Here is a 26,265-nt window from a genome sequence, read left to right as displayed (position 1 = left end):
GTTCAAAAGAAACAAAGCTTGCACAACAGGCTCGATCTCACCGTCTTGAAGACACAGTGAAATATATGTAGAGTTTGTAACTGTTTGAGAACATAAAATGTCAGTAAAATACCCCGTTCTTTTCTCGACACTGATGGGCTGTGAAAGGGAGACCGGCCGAAGTCCCACATAGCCGCACTGACCCCGAGGCAAGGTGAAATTCTAACAGGTTCAGTCCATAGCAGTGCTATGCTGAAGAGAGATAAGTGTCGCGAATCAAGGAGAGACTTAACAATACTGATGTTGAATGTCGGTTAGATCAATCACTCCATGAATTCACTGCTGGGAAATTCAGAGCTTGTAAATTGCCTGTGAACGCTAAACATAGACACACAGTGAGCCAATGTTCAATATAGGAGGGGCCCAGGTAAAATGAATGCTCGGGATAAGTTATCAGGGGCCATGGCCCAGGCATTCACTGATTCCAGTCTTGCAGACGTTGCTAAGTTTAAAATGCTGAATATTTCCACACTGGCAATGCATTGACAGATGGTAAGCTAGAGTGATGTGCCGCAAAAATGTTCACGGAAGGCTAAAATAATCCACGATTGGCAACATTTACGGTGTCAATCAGCACTTGTTGAGCGAGATCTCCCCATTTACTGCTGAGTTTGAAACGGATGGCACTGAAGTGTGTGCTGTATCACGACAACGAATGATGCGCTGCTGATGGTTGGGGCAGCAAGAGTGCAGTTAGCTGTAAATTTGTTCAGGAACAGCCTAGCAATTCAAACGGCCGGAAATACAATGATCCCTGACCGGGAATCGAACCCAGGCCGCAGCGGTGAAAGCGCCGAAGCCTAACCACTGGACCACCAGGGAAGCTGCTACACATTTGCTTGCCAACAAGCAGACCAACACAGTCTTTCCTGCTTGCTCCTTCCAAATTCTCGCCAGGTAAAACAGTTCGTTGCAAAAGGCATTTTTGTGCAGAACACCAAAGATATGTCCGCGCATCCACAGCATCACGTGCGGGTAGGCATCCACTGAAATCTATTTCATTCTGTCCTTTTCTCGGGATTTTTCACTCTCGGTGCCAGGTGAACATTTCATTTAGTGTTTTTGCCCTGAACTGCTGTCTTTTGCCCATCTCCAGGCGACAGAACCGTTCTGTCTGTCTGTTCCTATTTTTGAGCATTTACGGGAACAGGCCTCCGGTTCATCCTTTATCAGCAAACCAAGAAACAGAAATAAACAGAAAGATGTGCCTCTCGACCCCGTCGGCAAAGAAGCAATGACTGTTATTCCAAATAATTCCCAACCCTTGGGATTCTGTGTGGATTTGTTTCATTATAAAGATTTGATTTTCAACGTGACTAAAAACCGAATAAAAATTATGAAAAACACTGGAATGGCCCGTACGGGGATCGAACCCGCGACCTTGGCGTTATTAGCACCACGCTCTAACCAACTGAGCTAACCGGCCACAAATTGCGTTAACGATGCGTGAAAGCTCAGTCTGCGTGGATTGTGTTTCCAACTCACACTGGATGACAGATTTACTGCATAAACATTGAACACATCACATCGCGAAAACATTGTTCACTGTTCATCTGCAACACTGCGCAGAGTGTAAATAGAACGTAACAAAAAAAGACCGCTGAATCTAAAAACAATTCATGTTGAAAATTATTATCACGCAACCGCTGAACAGCCCACTGTCCCGATATAAAATCAGCCACTCCCCTTAGAATGAAGGGAACGCGAAATAACCAAAAATTGCTGAAACACGGGATTGAGCCATGAACCATCTGGATCTTCAGTCAAACGCATTCCCAACTGAACTATTTCGGTCTGACAGTGATCGAAGCAAAGTTTTCTCACAGCTTTCTGAAAGAAAACCTGACCCCGGAAGGAATTGCCCCACCCACTCTGTCCTCGTTTCGGGGCAATGGGTCCCAAACACATCTCAGAGCTCAGGTTGTGTCAATGTAAAGTATAATGATACCGAAAATCTTAATGCTCATGTTCCGTTATCACTGCCCACGATCCAGGCAGTGGTCTTGTACACGTTGCGAAGTTCAAATTGTCTATTATTTCGCACTGGCAATGAATTAACTGATATCTGTGCTGTGATCAACTAGGTTACTTAGGGTGATGTCGTGCAAGAACGTAATTATAATGGTGATTGTTTTCACACTGCAGTTAAATGTTGGCAAACGTACAGTGTCAATCAGCAATTCTAGTTCCACATGTTGATTTAATGTTCTGCTGAAGTGTTCATAAAGAAACAAAGCTTGCACAACAGGCTCGATCTCACCGTCTTGAAGACACAGTGAAATATATGTAGAGTTTGTAACTGTTTGAGAACATAAAATGTCAGTAAAATACCCCGTTCTTTTCTCGACACTGATGGGCTGTGAAAGGGAGACCGGCCGAAGTCCCACATAGCCGCACTGACCCCGAGGCAAGGTGAAATTCTAACAGGTTCAGTCCATAGCAGTGCTATGCTGAAGAGAGATAAGTGTCGCGAATCAAGGAGAGACTTAACAATACTGATGTTGAATGTCGGTTAGATCAATCACTCCATGAATTCACTGCTGGGAAATTCAGAGCTTGTAAATTGCCTGTGAACGCTAAACATAGACACACAGTGAGCCAATGTTCAATATAGGAGGGGCCCAGGCAAAATGAATGCTCGGGATAAGTTATCAGGGGCCGTGGCCCAGGCATTCACTGATTCCAGTCTTGCAGACGTTGCTAAGTTTCGAATGCTGAATATTTCCACACTGGCAATGCATTGACAGATGGTAAGCTAGAGTGATGTGCCGCAAAAATGTTCACGGAAGGCTAAAGTAATCCATGATTGGCAACATTTACGGTGTCAATCAGCACTTGTTGAGCGAGATCTCCCCATTTACTGCTGAGTTTGAAACGGATGGCACTGAAGTGTGTACTGTATCACGACAACGAATGATGCGCTGCTGATGGTTGGGGCAGCAAGAGTGCAGTGAGCTGTAAATTTGTTCAGGAACAGCCTAGCAATTCAAACGGCCGGAAATACAATGATCCCTGACCGGGAATCGAACCCGGGCCGCAGCGGTGAAAGCGCCGAAGCCTAACCACTGGACCACCAGGGAAGCTGCTACACATTTGCTTTGCCAACAAGCAGACCAACACAGTCTTTCCTGCTTGCTCCTTCCAAATTCTCGCCAGGTGAAACAGTTCGTGGCAAATGGCATTTTTTGTGCAGAACACCAAAGATATGTCCGCGCATCCACAGCATCACGTGCGGGTAGGCATCCACTGAAATCTATTTCATTCTGTCCTTTTCTCGGGATTTTTCACTCTCGGTGCCGGGTGAACATTTCATTTAGTGTTTTTGTCATGAACTGCTTTCTTTTGCCCATCTCCAGGCGACAGAACCGTTCTGTCTGTCTGTTCCTACTTTTGAGCATTTACGGGAACAGGCCTCCGGTTCATCCTTTATCAGCAAACCAAGAAACAGAAATAAACAGAAAGATGTGCCTCTCCACCCCGTCGGCAAAGAAGCAATGACTGTTATTCCAAATAATTCCCAACCCTTGGGATTCTGTGTGGATTTGTTTCATTATAAAGATTTGATTTTCAACGTGACTAAAAACCGAATAAAAATTATGAAAAACACTGGAATGGCCCGTACGGGGATCGAACCCGCGACCTTGGTGTTATTAGCACCACGCTCTAACCAACTGAGCTAACCGGCCACAAAGTGTGTTAACGTTGCGTGAAAGCTCAGTCTGCGGGGATTGTGTTTCCAACTCACACTGGATGACAGATTTACTGCATAAACATTGAACACATCACATCGCTTAAACATTGTTCACTGTTCATCTACAACACTGCGCAGAGTGTAAATAGAACGTAACAGAAAAAGAGCGCTAAATCTAAAAACAATTCATGTTGAAAATTATTATCACGCAACCGCTGAACAGCCCACTGTCCCGATATAAAATCAGCCACTACCCTTAGAATGAAGGGAACGCGAAATAACCAAAAATTGCTGAAACACGGGATTGAGCCATGAACCATCTGGATCTTCAGTCAAACGCCTTCCCAACTGAACTATTTCGGTCTGACAGTGAACGAAGCAAAGTTTTCTCACACCTTTCTGAAAGAAAACCTGACCCCGGAAGGAATTGCCCCACCCACTCTGTCCTCGTTTCGGGGCAATGGGTCCCAAACACATCTCAGAGCTCAGGTTGTGTCAATGTAAAGTATAATGATACCGAAAATCTTAATGCTCATGTTCCGTTATCACTGACAACGATCCAGGCAGTGGTCTTGTACACGTTGCTAAGTTCAAATTGTCTATTATTTCGCACTGGCAATGAAGTAACTGATATCTGTGCTGTGATCAACTAGGTTACTTAGGGTGATGTCGTGCAAGAACGTAATGGAAGCCTAATTATAATGGTGATTGTTTTCACACTGCAGTTAAATGTTGGCAAACGTACAGTGTCAATCAGCAATTCTAGTTCCACATGTTGATTTAATGTTCTGCTGAAGTGTTCATAAAGAAACAAAGCTTGCACAACAGGCTCGATCTCACCGTCTTGAAGACACAGTGAAATATACTGTAGAGTTTATAACTGTTTGAGAACATAAAATGTCAGTAAAATACCCCGTTCTTTTCTCGACACTGATGGGCTGTGAAAGGGAGACCGGTCGAAGTCCCACATAGCCGCACTGACCCCGAGGCAAGGTGAAATTCTAACAGGTTCAGTCCACAGCAGTGCTATGCTGAAGAGAGATAAGTGTCGCGAATCAAGGAGAGACTTAACAATACTGATGTTGAATGTCGGTTAGATCAATCACTCCATGAATTCACTGCTGGGAAATTCAGAGCTTGTAAATTGCCTGTGAACGCTAAACATAGACACACAGTGAGCCAATGTTCAATATAGGAGGGGCCCAGGCAAAATGAATGCTCGGGATAAGTTATCAGGGCCGTGGCCCAGGCATTCACTGATTCCAGTCTTGCAGACGTTGCTAAGTTTAAAATGCTGAATATTTCCACACTGGCAATGCATTGACAGATGGTAAGCTAGAGTGATGTGCCGCAAAAATGTTCACGAAAGGGTAAAGTAATCCATGATTGGCAACATTTACGGTGTCAATCAGCACTTTTTGAACGAGATCTCCCCATTTACTGCTGAGTTTGAAACGGATGGCACTGAAGTGTGTACTGTATCACGACAACGAATGATGCGCTGCTGATGGTTGGGGCAGCAAGAGTGCAGTGAGCTGTAAATTTGTTCAGGAACAGCCTAGCAATTTAAACGGTCGGAAATACAATGATCCCTGACCAGGAATCGAACCCGGGCCGCAGCGGTGAAAGCGCCGAAGCCTAACCACTGGACCACCAGGGAAGCTGCTACACATTTGCTTGCCAACAAGCAGACCAACACAGTCTTTCCTGCTTGCTCCTTCCAAATTCTCGCCAGGTAAAACAGTTCGTTGCAAATGGCATTTTTTGTGCAGATAACCAAAGATATGTCCGCGCATCCACAGCATCACGTGCGGGTAGGCATCCACTGAAATCTATTTCATTCTGTCCTTTTCTCGGGATTTTTCACTCTCGGTGCCGGGTGAACATTTCATTTAGTGTTTTTGTCATGAACTGCTTTCTTTTGCCCATCTCCAGGCGACAGAACCTTTCTGTCTGTCTGTTCCTACTTTTGAGCATTTACGGGAACAGGCCTCCGGTTCATCCTTTATCAGCAAACCAAGAAACAGAAATAAACAGAAAGATGTGCCTCTCCACCCCGTTGGCAAAGAAGCAATGACTGTTATTCCAAATAATTCCCAACCCTTGGGATTCTGTGTGGATTTGTTTCATTATAAAGATTTGATTTTCAACGTGACTAAAAACCGAATAAAAATTATGAAAAACACTGGAATGGCCCGTACGGGGATCGAACCCGCGACCTTGGCGTTATTAGCACCACGCTCTAACCAACTGAGCTAACCGGCCACAAATTGTGTTAACGTTGCGTGAAAGCTCAGTCTGCGGGGATTGTGTTTCCAACTCACACTGGATGACAGATTTACTGCATAAACATTGAACACATCACATCGCTTAAACATTGTTCACTGTTCATCTACAACACTGCGCAGAGTGTAAATAGAACGTAACAGAAAAAGAGCGCTAAATCTAAAAACAATTCATGTTGAAAATTATTATCACGCAAACGCTGAACAGCCCACTGTCCCGATATAAAATCAGCCACTATCCTTAGAATGAAGGGAACGCGAAATAACCAAAAATTGCTGAAACACGGGATTGAGCCATGAACCATCTGGATCTTCAGTCAAACGCCTTCCCAACTGAACTATTTCGGTCTGACAGTGAACGAAGCAAAGTTTTCTCACACCTTTCTGAAAGAAAACCTGACCCCGGAAGGAATTGCCCCACCCACTCTGTCTCCGTTTCGGGGCAATGGGTCCCAAACACATCTCAGAGCTCAGGTTGTGTCAATGTAAATTATAATGATACCGAAAATCTTAATGCTCATGTTCCGTTATCACTGCCCACGATCCAGGCAGTGGTCTTGTACACGTTGCTAAGTTCAAATTGTCTATTATTTCGCACTGGCAATGAATTAACTGATATCTGTGCTGTGATCAACTAGGTTACTTAGGGTGATGTCGTGCAAGAACGTAATGGAAGCCTAATTATAATGGTGATTGTTTTCACACTGCAGTTAAATGTTGGCAAACGTACAGTGTCAATCAGCAATTCTAGTTCCACATGTTGATTTAATGTTCTGCTGAAGTGTTCATAAAGAAACAAAGCTTGCACAACAGGCTCGATCTCACCGTCTTGAAGACACAGTGAAATATACTGTAGAGTTTATAACTGTTTGAGAACATAAAATGTCAGTAAAATACCCCGTTCTTTTCTCGACACTGATGGGCTGTGAAAGGGAGACCGGCCGAAGTCCCACATAGCCGCACTGACCCCGAGGCAAGGTGAAATTCTAACAGGTTCAGTCCATAGCAGTGCTATGCTGAAGAGAGATAAGTGTCGCGAATCAAGGAGAGACTTAACAATACTGATGTTGAATGTCGGTTAGATCAATCACTCCATGAATTCACTGCTGAGAAATTCAGAGCTTGTAAATTGCCTGTGAACGCTAAACATAGACACACAGTGAGCCAATGTTCAATATAGGAGGGGCCCAGGTAAAATGAATGCTCGGGATAAGTTATCAGGGGCCATGGCCCAGGCATTCACTGATTCCAGTCTTGCAGACGTTGCTAAGTTTAAAATGCTGAATATTTCCACACTGGCAATGCATTGACAGATGGTAAGCTAGAGTGATGTGCCGCAAAAATGTTCACGGAAGGGTAAAGTAATCCATGATTGGCAACATTTACGGTGTCAATCAGCACTTGTTGAGCGAGATCTCCCCATTTACTGCTGAGTTTGAAACGGATGGCACTGAAGTGTGTACTGCATCACGACAACGAATGATGCGCTGCTGATGGTTGGGGCAGCAAGAGTGCAGTGAGCTGTAAATTTGTTCAGGAACAGCCTAGCAATTCAAACGGCCGGAAATACAATGATCCCTGACCGGGAATCGAACCCGGGCCGCAGCGGTGAAAGCGCCGAAGCCTAACCACTGGACCACCAGTGAAGCTGCTACACATTTGCTTGCCAACAAGCAGACCAACACAGTCTTTCCTGCTTGCTCCTTTCAAATTCTCGCCAGGTAAAACAGTTCGTTGCAAATGGCATTTTTTGTGCAGAACACCAAAGATATGTCCGCGCATCCACAGCATCACGTGCGGGTAGGCATCCACTGAAATCTATTTCATTCTGTCCTTTTCTCGGGATTTTTCACTCTCGGTGCCGGGTGAACATTTCATTTAGTGTTTTTGTCATGAACTGCTTTCTTTTGCCCATCTCCAGGCGACAGAACCGTTCTGTCTGTCTGTTCCTACTTTTGAGCATTTACGGGAACAGGCCTCCGGTTCATCCTTTATCAGCAAACCAAGAAACAGAAATAAACAGAAAGATGTGCCTCTCCACCCCGTCGGCAAAGAAGCAATGACTGTTATTCCAAATAATTCCCAACCCTTGGGATTCTGTGTGGATTTGTTTCATTATAAAGATTTGATTTTCAAAGTGACTAAAAACCGAATAAAAATTATGAAAAACACTGGAATGGCCCGTACGGGGATCGAACCCGCGACCTTGGCGTTATTAGCACCACGCTCTAACCAACTGAGCTAACCGGCCACAAAGTGTGTTAACGTTGCGTGAAAGCTCAGTCTGCGGGGATTGTGTTTCCAACTCACACTGGATGACAGATTTACTGCATAAACATTGAACACATCACATCGCTTAAACATTGTTCACTGTTCATCTACAACACTGCGCAGAGTGTAAATAGAACGTAACAGAGAAAGAGCGCTGAATCTAAAAACAATTCATGTTGAAAATTATTATCACGCAACCGCTGAACAGCCCACTGTCCCGATATAAAATCAGCCACTACCCTTAGAATGAAGGGAACGCGAAATAACCAAAAATTGCTGAAACACGGGATTGAGCCATGAACCATCTGGATCTTCAGTCAAACGCCTTCCCAACTGAACTATTTCGGTCTGACAGTGAACGAAGCAAAGTTTTCTCACACCTTTCTGAAAGAAAACCTGACCCCGGAAGGAATTGCCCCACCCACTCTGTCCTCGTTTCGGGGCAATGGGTCCCAAACACATCTCAGAGCTCAGGTTGTGTCAATGTAAAGTATAATGATACCGAAAATCTTAATGCTCATGTTCCGTTATCACTGCCAACGATCCAGGCAGTGGTCTTGTACACGTTGCGAAGTTCAAATTGTCTATTATTTCGCACTGGCAATGAAGTAACTGATATCTGTGCTGGGATCAACTAGGTTACTTAGGGTGATGTCGTGCAAGAACGTAATGGAAGCCTAATTATAATGGTGATTGTTTTCACACTGCAGTTAAATGTTGGCAAACGTACAGTGTCAATCAGCAATTCTAGTTCCACATGTTGATTTAATGTTCTGCTGAAGTGTTCATAAAGAAACAAAGCTTGCACAACAGGCTCGATCTCACCGTCTTGAAGACACAGTGAAATATACTGCAGAGTTTATAACTGTTTGAGAACATAAAATGTCAGTAAAATACCCCGTTCTTTTCTCGACACTGATGGGCTGTGAAAGGGAGACCGGTCGAAGTCCCACATAGCCGCACTGACCCCGAGGCAAGGTGAAATTCTAACAGGTTCAGTCCACAGCAGTGCTATGCCTAAGAGAGATAAGTGTCGCGAATCAAGGAGAGACTTAACAATACTGATGTTGAATGTCGGTTAGATCAATCACTCCATGAATTCACTGCTGGGAAATTCAGAGCTTGTAAATTGCCTGTGAACGCTAAACATAGACACACAGTGAGCCAATGTTCAATATAGGAGGGGCCCAGGCAAAATGAATGCTCGGGATAAGTTATCAGGGCCGTGGCCCAGGCATTCACTGATTCCAGTCTTGCAGACGTTGCTAAGTTTAAAATGCTGAATATTTCCACACTGGCAATGCATTGACAGATGGTAAGCTAGAGTGATGTGCCGCAAAAATGTTCACGGAAGGGTAAAGTAATCCATGATTGGCAACATTTACGGTGTCAATCAGCACTTGTTGAGCGAGATCTCCCCATTTACTGCTGAGTTTGAAACGGATGGCACTGAAGTGTGTACTGTATCACGACAACGAATGATGCGCTGCTGATGGTTGGGGCAGCAAGAGTGCAGTGAGCTGTAAATTTGTTCAGGAACAGCCTAGCAATTCAAACGGCCGGAAATACAATGATCCCTGACCGGGAATCGAACCCGGGCCGCAGCGGTGAAAGCGCCGAAGCCTAACCACTGGACCACCAGGGAAGCTGCTACACATTTGCTTTGCCAACAAGCAGACCAACACAGTCTTTCCTGCTTGCTCCTTCCAAATTCTCGCCAGGTGAAACAGTTCGTGGCAAATGGCATTTTTTGTGCAGAACACCAAAGATATGTCCGCGCATCCACAGCATCACGTGCGGGTAGGCATCCACTGAAATCTATTTCATTCTGTCCTTTTCTCGGGATTTTTCACTCTCGGTGCCGGGTGAACATTTCATTTAGTGTTTTTGTCATGAACTGCTTTCTTTTGCCCATCTCCAGGCGACAGAACCGTTCTGTCTGTCTGTTCCTAATTTTGAGCATTTACGGGAACAGGCCTCCGGTTCATCCTTTATCAGCAAACCAAGAAACAGAAATAAACAGAAAGATGTACCTCTCCACCCCGTCGGCAAAGAAGCAATGACTGTTATTCCAAATAATTCCCAACCCTTGGGATTCTGTGTGGATTTGTTTCATTATAAAGATTTGATTTTCAACGTGACTAAAAACCGAATAAAATTTATGAAAAACACTGGAATGACCCGTACGGGGATCGAACCCGCGACCTTGGCGTTATTAGCACCACGCTCTAACCAACTGAGCTAACCGGCCACAAAGTGTGATAACGTTGCGTGAAAGCTCAGTCTGCGGGGATTGTGTTTCCAACTCACACTGGATGACAGATTTACTGCATAAACATTGAACACATCACATCGCTTAAACATTGTTCACTGTTCATCTACAACACTGCGCAGAGTGTAAATAGAACGTAACAGAAAAAGAGCGCTAAATCTAAAAACAATTCATGTTGAAAATTATTATCACGCAACCGCTGAACAGCCCACTGTCCCGATATAAAATCAGCCACTACCCTTAGAATGAAGGGAACGCGAAATAACCAAAAATTGCTGAAACACGGGATTGAGCCATGAACCATCTGGATCTTCAGTCAAACGCCTTCCCAACTGAACTATTTCGGTCTGACAGTGAACGAAGCAAAGTTTTCTCACACCTTTCTGAAAGAAAACCTGACCCCGGAAGGAATTGCCCCACCCACTCTGTCCTCGTTTCGGGGCAATGGGTCCCAAACAAATCTCTGAGCTCAGGTTGTGTCAATGTAAATTATAATGATACCGAAAATCTTAATGCTCATGTTCCGTTATCACTGCCCACGATCCAGGCAGTGGTCTTGTACACGTTGCTAAGTTCAAATTGTCTATTATTTCGCTCTGGCAATGAATTAACTGATATCTGTGCTGTGATCAACTAGGTTACTTAGAGTGATGTCGTGCAAGAACGTAATGGAAGCCTAATTATAATGGTGATTGTTTTCACACTGCAGTTAAATGTTGGCAAACGTACAGTGTCAATCAGCAATTCTAGTTCCGCATGTTGATTTAATGTTCTGCTGAAGTGTTCATAAAGAAGCAAAGCTTGCACAACAGATTCGATCTCACCGTCTTGAAGACACAGTGAAATATACTGCAGAGTTTATAACTGTTTGAGAACATAAAATGTCAGTAAAATACCCCGTTCTTTTCTCGACACTGATGGGCTGTGAAAGGGAGACCGGTCGAAGTCCCACATAGCCGCACTGACCCCGAGGCAAGGTGAAATTCTAACAGGTTCAGTCCACAGCAGTGCTATGCCTAAGAGAGATAAGTGTCGCGAATCAAGGAGAGACTTAACAATACTGATGTTGAATGTCGGTTAGATCAATCACTCCATGAATTCACTGCTGGGAAATTCAGAGCTTGTAAATTGCCTGTGAACGCTAAACATAGACACACAGTGAGCCAATGTTCAATATAGGAGGGGCCCAGGCAAAATGAATGCTCGTGATAAGTTATCAGGGCCGTGGCCCAGGCATTCACTGATTCCAGTCTTGCAGACGTTGCTAAGTTTAAAATGCTGAATATTTCCACACTGGCAATGCATTGACAGATGGTAAGCTAGAGTGATGTGCCGCAAAAATGTTCACGGAAGGGTAAAGTAATCCATGATTGGCAACATTTACGGTGTCAATCAGCACTTGTTGAGCGAGATCTCCCCATTTACTGCTGAGTTTGAAACGGATGGCACTGAAGTGTGTACTGTATCACGACAACGAATGATGCGCTGCTGATGGTTGGGGCAGCAAGAGTGCAGTGAGCTGTAAATTTGTTCAGGAACAGCCTAGCAATTCAAACGGCCGGAAATACAATGATCCCTGACCGGGAATCGAACCCGGGCCGCAGCGGTGAAAGCGCCGAAGCCTAACCACTGGACCACCAGGGAAGCTGCTACACATTTGCTTTGCCAACAAGCAGACCAACACAGTCTTTCCTGCTTGCTCCTTCCAAATTCTCGCCAGGTGAAACAGTTCGTGGCAAATGGCATTTTTTGTGCAGAACACCAAAGATATGTCCGCGCATCCACAGCATCACGTGCGGGTAGGCATCCACTGAAATCTATTTCATTCTGTCCTTTTCTCGGGATTTTTCACTCTCGGTGCCGGGTGAACATTTCATTTAGTGTTTTTGTCATGAACTGCTTTCTTTTGCCCATCTCCAGGCGACAGAACCGTTCTGTCTGTCTGTTCCTAATTTTGAGCATTTACGGGAACAGGCCTCCGGTTCATCCTTTATAGCAAACCAAGAAACAGAAATAAACAGAAAGATGTACCTCTCCACCCCGTCGGCAAAGAAGCAATGACTGTTATTCCAAATAATTCCCAACCCTTGGGATTCTGTGTGGATTTGTTTCATTATAAAGATTTGATTTTCAACGTGACTAAAAACCGAATAAAATTTATGAAAAACACTGGAATGACCCGTACGGGGATCGAACCCGCGACCTTGGCGTTATTAGCACCACGCTCTAACCAACTGAGCTAACCGGCCACAAAGTGTGATAACGTTGCGTGAAAGCTCAGTCTGCGGGGATTGTGTTTCCAACTCACACTGGATGACAGATTTACTGCATAAACATTGAACACATCACATCGCTTAAACATTGTTCACTGTTCATCTACAACACTGCGCAGAGTGTAAATAGAACGTAACAGAAAAAGAGCGCTAAATCTAAAAACAATTCATGTTGAAAATTATTATCACGCAACCGCTGAACAGCCCACTGTCCCGATATAAAATCAGCCACTACCCTTAGAATGAAGGGAACGCGAAATAACCAAAAATTGCTGAAACACGGGATTGAGCCATGAACCATCTGGATCTTCAGTCAAACGCCTTCCCAACTGAACTATTTCGGTCTGACAGTGAACGAAGCAAAGTTTTCTCACACCTTTCTGAAAGAAAACCTGACCCCGGAAGGAATTGCCCCACCCACTCTGTCCTCGTTTCGGGGCAATGGGTCCCAAACAAATCTCTGAGCTCAGGTTGTGTCAATGTAAATTATAATGATACCGAAAATCTTAATGCTCATGTTCCGTTATCACTGCCCACGATCCAGGCAGTGGTCTTGTACACGTTGCTAAGTTCAAATTGTCTATTATTTCGCTCTGGCAATGAATTAACTGATATCTGTGCTGTGATCAACTAGGTTACTTAGAGTGATGTCGTGCAAGAACGTAATGGAAGCCTAATTATAATGGTGATTGTTTTCACACTGCAGTTAAATGTTGGCAAACGTACAGTGTCAATCAGCAATTCTAGTTCCGCATGTTGATTTAATGTTCTGCTGAAGTGTTCATAAAGAAGCAAAGCTTGCACAACAGATTCGATCTCACCGTCTTGAAGACACAGTGAAATATACTGCAGAGTTTATAACTGTTTGAGAACATAAAATGTCAGTAAAATACCCCGTTCTTTTCTCGACACTGATGGGCTGTGAAAGGGAGACCGGTCGAAGTCCCACATAGCCGCACTGACCCCGAGGCAAGGTGAAATTCTAACAGGTTCAGTCCACAGCAGTGCTATGCCTAAGAGAGATAAGTGTCGCGAATCAAGGAGAGACTTAACAATACTGATGTTGAATGTCGGTTAGATCAATCACTCCATGAATTCACTGCTGGGAAATTCAGAGCTTGTAAATTGCCTGTGAACGCTAAACATAGACACACAGTGAGCCAATGTTCAATATAGGAGGGGCCCAGGCAAAATGAATGCTCGGGATAAGTTATCAGGGCCGTGGCCCAGGCATTCACTGATTCCAGTCTTGCAGACGTTGCTAAGTTTAAAATGCTGAATATTTCCACACTGGCAATGCATTGACAGATGGTAAGCTAGAGTGATGTGCCGCAAAAATGTTCACGGAAGGGTAAAGTAATCCATGATTGGCAACATTTACGGTGTCAATCAGCACTTGTTGAGCGAGATCTCCCCATTTACTGCTGAGTTTGAAACGGATGGCACTGAAGTGTGTACTGTATCACGACAACGAATGATGCGCTGCTGATGGTTGGGGCAGCAAGAGTGCAGTGAGCTGTAAATTTGTTCAGGAACAGCCTAGCAATTCAAACGGCCGGAAATACAATGATCCCTGACCGGGAATCGAACCCGGGCCGCAGCGGTGAAAGCGCCGAAGCCTAACCACTGGACCACCAGGGAAGCTGCTACACATGTGCTTTGCCAACAAGCAGACCAACACAGTCTTTCCTGCTTGCTCCTTCCAAATTCTCGCCAGGTGAAACAGTTCGTGGCAAATGGCATTTTTTGTGCAGAACACCAAAGATATGTCCGCGCATCCACAGCATCACGTGCGGGTAGGCATCCACTGAAATCTATTTCATTCTGTCCTTTTCTCGGGATTTTTCACTCTCGGTGCCGGGTGAACATTTCATTTAGTGTTTTTGTCATGAACTGCTTTCTTTTGCCCATCTCCAGGCGACAGAACCGTTCTGTCTGTCTGTTCCTAATTTTGAGCATTTACGGGAACAGGCCTCCGGTTCATCCTTTATCAGCAAACCAAGAAACAGAAATAAACAGAAAGATGTACCTCTCCACCCCGTCGGCAAAGAAGCAATGACTGTTATTCCAAATAATTCCCAACCCTTGGGATTCTGTGTGGATTTGTTTCATTATAAAGATTTGATTTTCAACGTGACTAAAAACCGAATAAAATTTATGAAAAACACTGGAATGACCCGTACGGGGATCGAACCCGCGACCTTGGCGTTATTAGCACCACGCTCTAACCAACTGAGCTAACCGGCCACAAAGTGTGATAACGTTGCGTGAAAGCTCAGTCTGCGGGGATTGTGTTTCCAACTCACACTGGATGACAGATTTACTGCATAAACATTGAACACATCACATCGCTTAAACATTGTTCACTGTTCATCTACAACACTGCGCAGAGTGTAAATAGAACGTAACAGAAAAAGAGCGCTAAATCTAAAAACAATTCATGTTGAAAATTATTATCACGCAACCGCTGAACAGCCCACTGTCCCGATATAAAATCAGCCACTACCCTTAGAATGAAGGGAACGCGAAATAACCAAAAATTGCTGAAACACGGGATTGAGCCATGAACCATCTGGATCTTCAGTCAAACGCCTTCCCAACTGAACTATTTCGGTCTGACAGTGAACGAAGCAAAGTTTTCTCACACCTTTCTGAAAGAAAACCTGACCCCGGAAGGAATTGCCCCACCCACTCTGTCCTCGTTTCGGGGCAATGGGTCCCAAACAAATCTCTGAGCTCAGGTTGTGTCAATGTAAATTATAATGATACCGAAAATCTTAATGCTCATGTTCCGTTATCACTGCCCACGATCCAGGCAGTGGTCTTGTACACGTTGCTAAGTTCAAATTGTCTATTATTTCGCTCTGGCAATGAATTAACTGATATCTGTGCTGTGATCAACTAGGTTACTTAGGGTGATGTCGTGCAAGAACGTAATGGAAGCCTAATTATAATGGTGATTGTTTTCACACTGCAGTTAAATGTTGGCAAACGTACAGTGTCAATCAGCAATTCTAGTTCCGCATGTTGATTTAATGTTCTGCTGAAGTGTTCATAAAGAAGCAAAGCTTGCACAACAGATTCGATCTCACCGTCTTGAAGACACAGTGAAATATACTGTAGAGTTTATAACTGTTTGAGAACATAAAATGTCAGTAAAATACCCCGTTCTTTTCTCGACACTGATGGGCTGTGAAAGGGAGACCGGTCGAAGTCCCACATAGCCGCACTGACCCCGAGGCAAGGTGAAATTTTAACAGGTTCAGTCCACAGCAGTGCTATGCTGAAGAGAGATAAGTGTCGCGAATCAAGGAGAGACTTAACAATACTGATGTTGAATGTCGGTTAGATCAATCACTCCATGAATTCACTGCTGGGAAATTCAGAGCTTGTAAATTGCCTGTGAACGCTAAACATAGACACACAGTGAGCCAATGTTCAATATAGGAGGGGCCCAGGCAAAATGAATGCTCGGGATAAGTTATCAGGGCCGTGGCCCAGGCATTCACTGATTCCAGTCTTGCAGACGTTGCTAAGTTTAAAATGCTGAATATTTCCACACTGGCAATGCATTGACAGATGGTAAGCTAGAGTGATGTGCCGCAAAAATGTTCACGGAAGGGTAAAGTAATCCATGATTGGCAACATTTACGGTGTCAATCAGCACTTGTTGAGCGAGATCTCCCCATTTACTGCTGAGTTTGAAACGGATGGCACTGAAGTGTGTGCTGTATCACGACAACGAATGATGCGCTGCTGATGGTTGGGGCAGCAAGAGTGCAGTGAGCTGTAAATTTGTTCAGGAACAGCCTAGCAATTCAAACGGCCGGAAATACAATGATCCCTGACCGGGAATCGAACCCGGGCCGCAGCGGTGAAAGCGCCGAAGCCTAACCACTGGACCACCAGGGAAGCTGCTACACATTTGCTTTGCCAACAAGCAGACCAACACAGTCTTTCCTGCTTGCTCCTTCCAAATTCTCGCCAGGTGAAACAGTTCGTGGCAAATGGCATTTTTTGTGCAGAACACCAAAGATATGTCCGCGCATCCACAGCATCACGTGCGGGTAGGCATCCACTGAAATCTATTTCATTCTGTCCTTTTCTCGGGATTTTTCACTCTCGGTGCCGGGTGAACATTTCATTTAGTGTTTTTGTCATGAACTGCTTTCTTTTGCCCATCTCCAGGCGACAGAACCGTTCTGTCTGTCTGTTCCTAATTTTGAGCATTTACGGGAACAGGCCTCCGGTTCATCCTTTATCAGCAAACCAAGAAACAGAAATAAACAGAAAGATGTACCTCTCCACCCCGTCGGCAAAGAAGCAATGACTGTTATTCCAAATAATTCCCAACCCTTGGGATTCTGTGTGGATTTGTTTCATTATAAAGATTTGATTTTCAACGTGACTAAAAACCGAATAAAATTTATGAAAAACACTGGAATGACCCGTACGGGGATCGAACCCGCGACCTTGGCGTTATTAGCACCACGCTCTAACCAACTGAGCTAACCGGCCACAAAGTGTGATAACGTTGCGTGAAAGCTCAGTCTGCGGGGATTGTGTTTCCAACTCACACTGGATGACAGATTTACTGCATAAACATTGAACACATCACATCGCTTAAACATTGTTCACTGTTCATCTACAACACTGCGCAGAGTGTAAATAGAACGTAACAGAAAAAGAGCGCTAAATCTAAAAACAATTCATGTTGAAAATTATTATCACGCAACCGCTGAACAGCCCACTGTCCCGATATAAAATCAGCCACTACCCTTAGAATGAAGGGAACGCGAAATAACCAAAAATTGCTGAAACACGGGATTGAGCCATGAACCATCTGGATCTTCAGTCAAACGCCTTCCCAACTGAACTATTTCGGTCTGACAGTGAACGAAGCAAAGTTTTCTCACACCTTTCTGAAAGAAAACCTGACCCCGGAAGGAATTGCCCCACCCACTCTGTCCTCGTTTCGGGGCAATGGGTCCCAAACAAATCTCTGAGCTCAGGTTGTGTCAATGTAAATTATAATGATACCGAAAATCTTAATGCTCATGTTCCGTTATCACTGCCCACGATCCAGGCAGTGGTCTTGTACACGTTGCTAAGTTCAAATTGTCTATTATTTCGCTCTGGCAATGAATTAACTGATATCTGTGCTGTGATCAACTAGGTTACTTAGGGTGATGTCGTGCAAGAACGTAATGGAAGCCTAATTATAATGGTGATTGTTTTCACACTGCAGTTAAATGTTGGCAAACGTACAGTGTCAATCAGCAATTCTAGTTCCGCATGTTGATTTAATGTTCTGCTGAAGTGTTCATAAAGAAGCAAAGCTTGCACAACAGATTCGATCTCACCGTCTTGAAGACACAGTGAAATATACTGTAGAGTTTATAACTGTTTGAGAACATAAAATGTCAGTAAAATACCCCGTTCTTTTCTCGACACTGATGGGCTGTGAAAGGGAGACCGGTCGAAGTCCCACATAGCCGCACTGACCCCGAGGCAAGGTGAAATTTTAACAGGTTCAGTCCACAGCAGTGCTATGCTGAAGAGAGATAAGTGTCGCGAATCAAGGAGAGACTTAACAATACTGATGTTGAATGTCGGTTAGATCAATCACTCCATGAATTCACTGCTGGGAAATTCAGAGCTTGTAAATTGCCTGTGAACGCTAAACATAGACACACAGTGAGCCAATGTTCAATATAGGAGGGGCCCAGGCAAAATGAATGCTCGGGATAAGTTATCAGGGCCGTGGCCCAGGCATTCACTGATTCCAGTCTTGCAGACGTTGCTAAGTTTAAAATGCTGAATATTTCCACACTGGCAATGCATTGACAGATGGTAAGCTAGAGTGATGTGCCGCAAAAATGTTCACGGAAGGGTAAAGTAATCCATGATTGGCAACATTTACGGTGTCAATCAGCACTTGTTGAGCGAGATCTCCCCATTTACTGCTGAGTTTGAAACGGATGGCACTGAAGTGTGTACTGTATCACGACAACGAATGATGCGCTGCTGATGGTTGGGGCAGCAAGAGTGCAGTGAGCTGTAAATTTGTTCAGGAACAGCCTTGCAATTCAAACGGTCGGAAATACAATGATCCCTGATCAGGAATCGAACCCGGGCCGCAGCGGTGAAAGCGCCGAAGCCTAACCACTGGACCACCAGGGAAGCTGCTACACATTTGCTTGCCAACAAGCAGACCAACACAGTCTTTCCTGCTTGCTCCTTCCAAATTCTCGCCAGGTAAAACAGTTCGTTGCAAATGGCATTTTTTGTGCAGATAACCAAAGATATGTCCGCGCATCCACAGCATCACGTGCGGGTAGGCATCCACTGAAATCTATTTCATTCTGTCCTTTTCTCGGGATTTTTCACTCTCGGTGCCGGGTGAACATTTCATTTAGTGTTTTTGTCATGAACTGCTTTCTTTTGCCCATCTCCAGGCGACAGAACCGTTCTGTCTGTCTGTTCCTACTTTTGAGCATTTACGGGAACAGGCCTCCGGTTCATCCTTTATCAGCAAACCAAGAAACAGAAATAAACAGAAAGATGTGCCTCTCCACCCCGTCGGCAAAGAAGCAATGACTGTTATTCCAAATAATTCCCAACCCTTGGGATTCTGTGTGGATTTGTTTCATTATAAAGATTTGATTTTCAACGTGACTAAAAACCGAATAAAAATTATGAAAAACACTGGAATGGCCCGTACGGGGATCGAACCCGCGACCTTGGCGTTATTAGCACCACGCTCTAACCAACTGAGCTAACCGGCCACAAATTGTGTTAACGTTGCGTGAAAGCTCAGTCTGCGGGGATTGTGTTTCCAACTCACACTGGATGACAGATTTACTGCATAAACATTGAACACATCACATCGCTTAAACATTGTTCACTGTTCATCTACAACACTGCGCAGAGTGTAAATAGAACGTAACAGAGAAAGAGCGCTGAATCTAAAAACAATTCATGTTGAAAATTATTATCACGCAACCGCTGAACAGTCCACTGTCCCGATATAAAATCAGCCACTACCCTTAGAATGAAGGGAACGCGAAATAACCAAAAATTGCTGAAAGACGGGATTGAGCCATGAACCATCTGGATCTTCAGTCAAACGCCTTCCCAACTGAACTATTTCGGTCTGACAGTGAACGAAGCAAAGTTTTCTCACACCTTTCTGAAAGAAAACCTGACCCCGGAAGGAATTGCCCCACCCACTCTGTCCTCGTTTCGGGGCAATGGGTCCCAAACACTTCTCAAAGCTCAGGTTGTGTCAATGTAAAGTATAATGATACCGAAAATCTTAATGCTCATGTTCCGTTATCACTGCCAACGATCCAGGCAGTGGTCTTGTACACGTTGCGAAGTTCAAATTGTCTATTATTTCGCACTGGCAATGAAGTAACTGATATCTGTGCTGTGATCAACTAGGTTACTTAGGGTGATGTCGTGCAAGAACGTAATGGAAGCCTAATTATAATGGTGATTGTTTTCACACTGCAGTTAAATGTTGGCAAACGTACAGTGTCAATCAGCAATTCTAGTTCCGCATGTTGATTTAATGTTCTGCTGAAGTGTTCATAAAGAAGCAAAGCTTGCACAACAGATTCGATCTCACCGTCTTGAAGACACAGTGAAATATACTGTAGAGTTTATAACTGTTTGAGAACATAAAATGTCAGTAAAATACCCCGTTCTTTTCTCGACACTGATGGGCTGTGAAAGGGAGACCGGTCGAAGTCCCACATAGCCGCACTGACCCCGAGGCAAGGTGAAATTTTAACAGGTTCAGTCCACAGCAGTGCTATGCTGAAGAGAGATAAGTGTCGCGAATCAAGGAGAGACTTAACAATACTGATGTTGAATGTCGGTTAGATCAATCACTCCATGAATTCACTGCTGGGAAATTCAGAGCTTGTAAATTGCCTGTGAACGCTAAACATAGACACACAGTGAGCCAATGTTCAATATAGGAGGGGCCCAGGCAAAATGAATGCTCGGGATAAGTTATCAGGGCCGTGGCCCAGGCATTCACTGATTCCAGTCTTGCAGACGTTGCTAAGTTTAAAATGCTGAATATTTCCACACTGGCAATGCATTGACAGATGGTAAGCTAGAGTGATGTGCCGCAAAAATGTTCACGGAAGGGTAAAGTAATCCATGATTGGCAACATTTACGGTGTCAATCAGCACTTGTTGAGCGAGATCTCCCCATTTACTGCTGAGTTTGAAACGGATGGCACTGAAGTGTGTACTGTATCACGACAACGAATGATGCGCTGCTGATGGTTGGGGCAGCAAGAGTGCAGTGAGCTGTAAATTTGTTCAGGAACAGCCTTGCAATTCAAACGGTCGGAAATACAATGATCCCTGATCAGGAATCGAACCCGGGCCGCAGCGGTGAAAGCGCCGAAGCCTAACCACTGGACCACCAGGGAAGCTGCTACACATTTGCTTGCCAACAAGCAGACCAACACAGTCTTTCCTGCTTGCTCCTTCCAAATTCTCGCCAGGTAAAACAGTTCGTTGCAAATGGCATTTTTTGTGCAGATAACCAAAGATATGTCCGCGCATCCACAGCATCACGTGCGGGTAGGCATCCACTGAAATCTATTTCATTCTGTCCTTTTCTCGGGATTTTTCACTCTCGGTGCCGGGTGAACATTTCATTTAGTGTTTTTGTCATGAACTGCTTTCTTTTGCCCATCTCCAGGCGACAGAACCGTTCTGTCTGTCTGTTCCTACTTTTGAGCATTTACGGGAACAGGCCTCCGGTTCATCCTTTATCAGCAAACCAAGAAACAGAAATAAACAGAAAGATGTGCCTCTCCACCCCGTCGGCAAAGAAGCAATGACTGTTATTCCAAATAATTCCCAACCCTTGGGATTCTGTGTGGATTTGTTTCATTATAAAGATTTGATTTTCAACGTGACTAAAAACCGAATAAAAATTATGAAAAACACTGGAATGGCCCGTACGGGGATCGAACCCGCGACCTTGGCGTTATTAGCACCACGCTCTAACCAACTGAGCTAACCGGCCACAAATTGTGTTAACGTTGCGTGAAAGCTCAGTCTGCGGGGATTGTGTTTCCAACTCACACTGGATGACAGATTTACTGCATAAACATTGAACACATCACATCGCTTAAACATTGTTCACTGTTCATCTACAACACTGCGCAGAGTGTAAATAGAACGTAACAGAGAAAGAGCGCTGAATCTAAAAACAATTCATGTTGAAAATTATTATCACGCAACCGCTGAACAGCCCACTGTCCCGATATAAAATCAGCCACTACCCTTAGAATGAAGGGAACGCGAAATAACCAAAAATTGCTGAAACACGGGATTGAGCCATGAACCATCTGGATCTTCAGTCAAACGCCTTCCCAACTGAACTATTTCGGTCTGACAGTGAACGAAGCAAAGTTTTCTCACACCTTTCTGAAAGAAAACCTGACCCCGGAAGGAATTGCCCCACCCACTCTGTCCTCGTTTCGGGGCAATGGGTCCCAAACACTTCTCAGAGCTCAGGTTGTGTCAATGTAAAGTATAATGATACCGAAAATCTTAATGCTCATGTTCCGTTATCACTGCCAACGATCCAGGCAGTGGTCTTGTACACGTTGCGAAGTTCAAATTGTCTATTATTTCGCACTGGCAATGAAGTAACTGATATCTGTGCTGTGATCAACTAGGTTACTTAGGGTGATGTCGTGCAAGAACGTAATGGAAGCCTAATTATAATGGTGATTGTTTTCACACTGCAGTTAAATGTTGGCAAACGTACAGTGTCAATCAGCAATTCTAGTTCCACATGTTGATTTAATGTTCTGCTGAAGTGTTCATAAAGAAACAAAGCTTGCACAACAGGCTCGATCTCACCGTCTTGAAGACACAGTGAAATATACTGCAGAGTTTATAACTGTTTGAGAACATAAAATGTCAGTAAAATACCCCGTTCTTTTCTCGACACTGATGGGCTGTGAAAGGGAGACCGGTCGAAGTCCCACATAGCCGCACTGACCCCGAGGCAAGGTGAAATTCTAACAGGTTCAGTCCACAGCAGTGCTATGCCTAAGAGAGATAAGTGTCGCGAATCAAGGAGAGACTTAACAATACTGATGTTGAATGTCGGTTAGATCAATCACTCCATGAATTCACTGCTGGGAAATTCAGAGCTTGTAAATTGCCTGTGAACGCTAAACATAGACACACAGTGAGCCAATGTTCAATATAGGAGGGGCCCAGGCAAAATGAATGCTCGGGATAAGTTATCAGGGCCGTGGCCCAGGCATTCACTGATTCCAGTCTTGCAGACGTTGCTAAGTTTAAAATGCTGAATATTTCCACACTGGCAATGCATTGACAGATGGTAAGCTAGAGTGATGTGCCGCAAAAATGTTCACGGAAGGGTAAAGTAATCCATGATTGGCAACATTTACGGTGTCAATCAGCACTTGTTGAGCGAGATCTCCCCATTTACTGCTGAGTTTGAAACGGATGGCACTGAAGTGTGTACTGTATCACGACAACGAATGATGCGCTGCTGATGGTTGGGGCAGCAAGAGTGCAGTGAGCTGTAAATTTGTTCAGGAACAGCCTTGCAATTCAAACGGTCGGAAATACAATGATCCCTGATCAGGAATCGAACCCGGGCCGCAGCGGTGAAAGCGCCGAAGCCTAACCACTGGACCACCAGGGAAGCTGCTACACATTTGCTTGCCAACAAGCAGACCAACACAGTCTTTCCTGCTTGCTCCTTCCAAATTCTCGCCAGGTAAAACAGTTCGTGGCAAATGGCATTTTTTGTGCAGATAACCAAAGATATGTCCGCGCATCCACAGCATCACGTGCGGGTAGGCATCCACTGAAATCTATTTCATTCTGTCCTTTTCTCGGGATTTTTCACTCTCGGTGCCGGGTGAACATTTCATTTAGTGTTTTTGTCATGAACTGCTTTCTTTTGCCCATCTCCAGGCGACAGAACCGTTCTGTCTGTCTGTTCCTACTTTTGAGCATTTACGGGAACAGGCCTCCGGTTCATCCTTTATCAGCAAACCAAGAAACAGAAATAAACAGAAAGATGTGCCTCTCCACCCCGTCGGCAAAGAAGCAATGACTGTTATTCCAAATAATTCCCAACCCTTGGGATTCTGTGTGGATTTGTTTCATTATAAAGATTTGATTTTCAACGTGACTAAAAACCGAATAAAAATTATGAAAAACACTGGAATGGCCCGTACGGGGATCGAACCCGCGACCTTGGCGTTATTAGCACCACGCTCTAACCAACTGAGCTAACCGGCCACAAATTGTGTTAACGTTGCGTGAAAGCTCAGTCTGCGGGGATTGTGTTTCCAACTCACACTGGATGACAGATTTACTGCATAAACATTGAACACATCACATCGCTTAAACATTGTTCACTGTTCATCTACAACACTGCGCAGAGTGTAAATAGAACGTAACAGAGAAAGAGCGCTGAATCTAAAAACAATTCATGTTGAAAATTATTATCACGCAACCGCTGAACAGCCCACTGTCCCGATATAAAATCAGCCACTACCCTTAGAATGAAGGGAACGCGAAATAACCAAAAATTGCTGAAACACGGGATTGAGCCATGAACCATCTGGATCTTCAGTCAAACGCCTTCCCAACTGAACTATTTCGGTCTGACAGTGAACGAAGCAAAGTTTTCTCACACCTTTCTGAAAGAAAACCTGACCCCGGAAGGAATTGCCCCACCCACTCTGTCCTCGTTTCGGGGCAATGGGTCCCAAACACTTCTCAGAGCTCAGGTTGTGTCAATGTAAAGTATAATGATACCGAAAATCTTAATGCTCATGTTCCGTTATCACTGCCAACGATCCAGGCAGTGGTCTTGTACACGTTGCGAAGTTCAAATTGTCTATTATTTCGCACTGGCAATGAAGTAACTGATATCTGTGCTGTGATCAACTAGGTTACTTAGGGTGATGTCGTGCAAGAACGTAATGGAAGCCTAATTATAATGGTGATTGTTTTCACACTGCAGTTAAATGTTGGCAAACGTACAGTGTCAATCAGCAATTCTAGTTCCACATGTTGATTTAATGTTCTGCTGAAGTGTTCATAAAGAAACAAAGCTTGCACAACAGGCTCGATCTCACCGTCTTGAAGACACAGTGAAATATACTGCAGAGTTTATAACTGTTTGAGAACATAAAATGTCAGTAAAATACCCCGTTCTTTTCTCGACACTGATGGGCTGTGAAAGGGAGACCGGTCGAAGTCCCACATAGCCGCACTGACCCCGAGGCAAGGTGAAATTCTAACAGGTTCAGTCCACAGCAGTGCTATGCCTAAGAGAGATAAGTGTCGCGAATCAAGGAGAGACTTAACAATACTGATGTTGAATGTCGGTTAGATCAATCACTCCATGAATTCACTGCTGGGAAATTCAGAGCTTGTAAATTGCCTGTGAACGCTAAACATAGACACACAGTGAGCCAATGTTCAATATAGGAGGGGCCCAGGCAAAATGAATGCTCGGGATAAGTTATCAGGGCCGTGGCCCAGGCATTCACTGATTCCAGTCTTGCAGACGTTGCTAAGTTTAAAATGCTGAATATTTCCACACTGGCAATGCATTGACAGATGGTAAGCTAGAGTGATGTGCCGCAAAAATGTTCACGGAAGGGTAAAGTAATCCATGATTGGCAACATTTACGGTGTCAATCAGCACTTGTTGAGCGAGATCTCCCCATTTACTGCTGAGTTTGAAACGGATGGCACTGAAGTGTGTACTGTATCACGACAACGAATGATGCGCTGCTGATGGTTCGGGCAGCAAGAGTGCAGTGAGCTGTAAATTTGTTCAGGAACAGCCTTGCAATTCAAACGGTCGGAAATACAATGATCCCTGACCAGGAATCAAACCCGGGCCGCAGCAGTGAAAGCGCCGAAGCCTAACCACTGGACCACCAGGGAAGCTGCTACACATTTGCTTGCCAACAAGCAGACCAACACAGTCTTTCCTGCTTGCTCCTTCCAAATTCTCGCCAGGTAAAACAGTTCGTTGCAAATGGCATTTTTTGTGCAGATAACCAAAGATATGTCCGCGCATCCACAGCATCACGTGCGGGTAGGCATCCACTGAAATCTATTTCATTCTGTCCTTTTCTCGGGATTTTTCACTCTCGGTGCCGGGTGAACATTTCATTTAGTGTTTTTGTCATGAACTGCTTTCTTTTGCCCATCTCCAGGCGACAGAACCGTTCTGTCTGTCTGTTCCTACTTTTGAGCATTTACGGGAACAGGCCTCCGGTTCATCCTTTATCAGCAAACCAAGAAACAGAAATAAACAGAAAGATGTGCCTCTCCACCCCGTCGGCAAAGAAGCAATGACTGTTATTCCAAATAATTCCCAAC

General features: G+C 44.4%; 17 non-coding genes across 17 annotated transcripts; all 17 read right to left on the bottom strand.

Moving 5' to 3' along the window:
- Window positions 1-789: 789 nt before the first annotated feature.
- trnae-uuc (transfer RNA glutamic acid (anticodon UUC)) lies at window positions 790-861 on the bottom strand. The gene has a single exon. It is a non-coding gene; the product is annotated as a tRNA-Glu (tRNA).
- Window positions 862-1,391: 530 nt separating this feature from the next.
- trnai-aau (transfer RNA isoleucine (anticodon AAU)) lies at window positions 1,392-1,465 on the bottom strand. Its single transcript has one exon. It is a non-coding gene; the product is annotated as a tRNA-Ile (tRNA).
- Window positions 1,466-3,047: 1,582 nt separating this feature from the next.
- On the bottom strand, window positions 3,048-3,119 carry trnae-uuc (transfer RNA glutamic acid (anticodon UUC)). The gene has a single exon. It is a non-coding gene; the product is annotated as a tRNA-Glu (tRNA).
- Window positions 3,120-3,651: 532 nt separating this feature from the next.
- On the bottom strand, window positions 3,652-3,725 carry trnai-aau (transfer RNA isoleucine (anticodon AAU)). Its single transcript has one exon. It is a non-coding gene; the product is annotated as a tRNA-Ile (tRNA).
- Window positions 3,726-5,921: 2,196 nt separating this feature from the next.
- trnai-aau (transfer RNA isoleucine (anticodon AAU)) lies at window positions 5,922-5,995 on the bottom strand. The gene has a single exon. It is a non-coding gene; the product is annotated as a tRNA-Ile (tRNA).
- A 2,197-nt stretch (window positions 5,996-8,192) lies between these two features.
- trnai-aau (transfer RNA isoleucine (anticodon AAU)) lies at window positions 8,193-8,266 on the bottom strand. Its single transcript has one exon. It is a non-coding gene; the product is annotated as a tRNA-Ile (tRNA).
- Window positions 8,267-9,859: 1,593 nt separating this feature from the next.
- On the bottom strand, window positions 9,860-9,931 carry trnae-uuc (transfer RNA glutamic acid (anticodon UUC)). The gene has a single exon. It is a non-coding gene; the product is annotated as a tRNA-Glu (tRNA).
- A 532-nt stretch (window positions 9,932-10,463) lies between these two features.
- trnai-aau (transfer RNA isoleucine (anticodon AAU)) lies at window positions 10,464-10,537 on the bottom strand. Its single transcript has one exon. It is a non-coding gene; the product is annotated as a tRNA-Ile (tRNA).
- A 1,593-nt stretch (window positions 10,538-12,130) lies between these two features.
- On the bottom strand, window positions 12,131-12,202 carry trnae-uuc (transfer RNA glutamic acid (anticodon UUC)). The gene has a single exon. It is a non-coding gene; the product is annotated as a tRNA-Glu (tRNA).
- Window positions 12,203-12,733: 531 nt separating this feature from the next.
- Window positions 12,734-12,807, bottom strand: trnai-aau (transfer RNA isoleucine (anticodon AAU)). The gene has a single exon. It is a non-coding gene; the product is annotated as a tRNA-Ile (tRNA).
- Window positions 12,808-14,400: 1,593 nt separating this feature from the next.
- Window positions 14,401-14,472, bottom strand: trnae-uuc (transfer RNA glutamic acid (anticodon UUC)). The gene has a single exon. It is a non-coding gene; the product is annotated as a tRNA-Glu (tRNA).
- A 532-nt stretch (window positions 14,473-15,004) lies between these two features.
- On the bottom strand, window positions 15,005-15,078 carry trnai-aau (transfer RNA isoleucine (anticodon AAU)). Its single transcript has one exon. It is a non-coding gene; the product is annotated as a tRNA-Ile (tRNA).
- A 1,593-nt stretch (window positions 15,079-16,671) lies between these two features.
- On the bottom strand, window positions 16,672-16,743 carry trnae-uuc (transfer RNA glutamic acid (anticodon UUC)). The gene has a single exon. It is a non-coding gene; the product is annotated as a tRNA-Glu (tRNA).
- A 532-nt stretch (window positions 16,744-17,275) lies between these two features.
- trnai-aau (transfer RNA isoleucine (anticodon AAU)) lies at window positions 17,276-17,349 on the bottom strand. The gene has a single exon. It is a non-coding gene; the product is annotated as a tRNA-Ile (tRNA).
- Window positions 17,350-19,545: 2,196 nt separating this feature from the next.
- trnai-aau (transfer RNA isoleucine (anticodon AAU)) lies at window positions 19,546-19,619 on the bottom strand. Its single transcript has one exon. It is a non-coding gene; the product is annotated as a tRNA-Ile (tRNA).
- A 2,196-nt stretch (window positions 19,620-21,815) lies between these two features.
- On the bottom strand, window positions 21,816-21,889 carry trnai-aau (transfer RNA isoleucine (anticodon AAU)). Its single transcript has one exon. It is a non-coding gene; the product is annotated as a tRNA-Ile (tRNA).
- A 2,196-nt stretch (window positions 21,890-24,085) lies between these two features.
- Window positions 24,086-24,159, bottom strand: trnai-aau (transfer RNA isoleucine (anticodon AAU)). The gene has a single exon. It is a non-coding gene; the product is annotated as a tRNA-Ile (tRNA).
- Between the last annotated feature and the right edge of the window lie 2,106 nt (window positions 24,160-26,265).

This window comes from Pristiophorus japonicus, unplaced genomic scaffold (genome assembly GCF_044704955.1).
Source record: "Pristiophorus japonicus isolate sPriJap1 unplaced genomic scaffold, sPriJap1.hap1 HAP1_SCAFFOLD_189, whole genome shotgun sequence".
Lineage (NCBI taxonomy): Eukaryota > Metazoa > Chordata > Chondrichthyes > Pristiophoridae > Pristiophorus > Pristiophorus japonicus.
The sequence above is the reverse complement of the archived record's forward strand: the minus strand, read 5'-3'. Positions and strand labels throughout refer to the sequence as shown.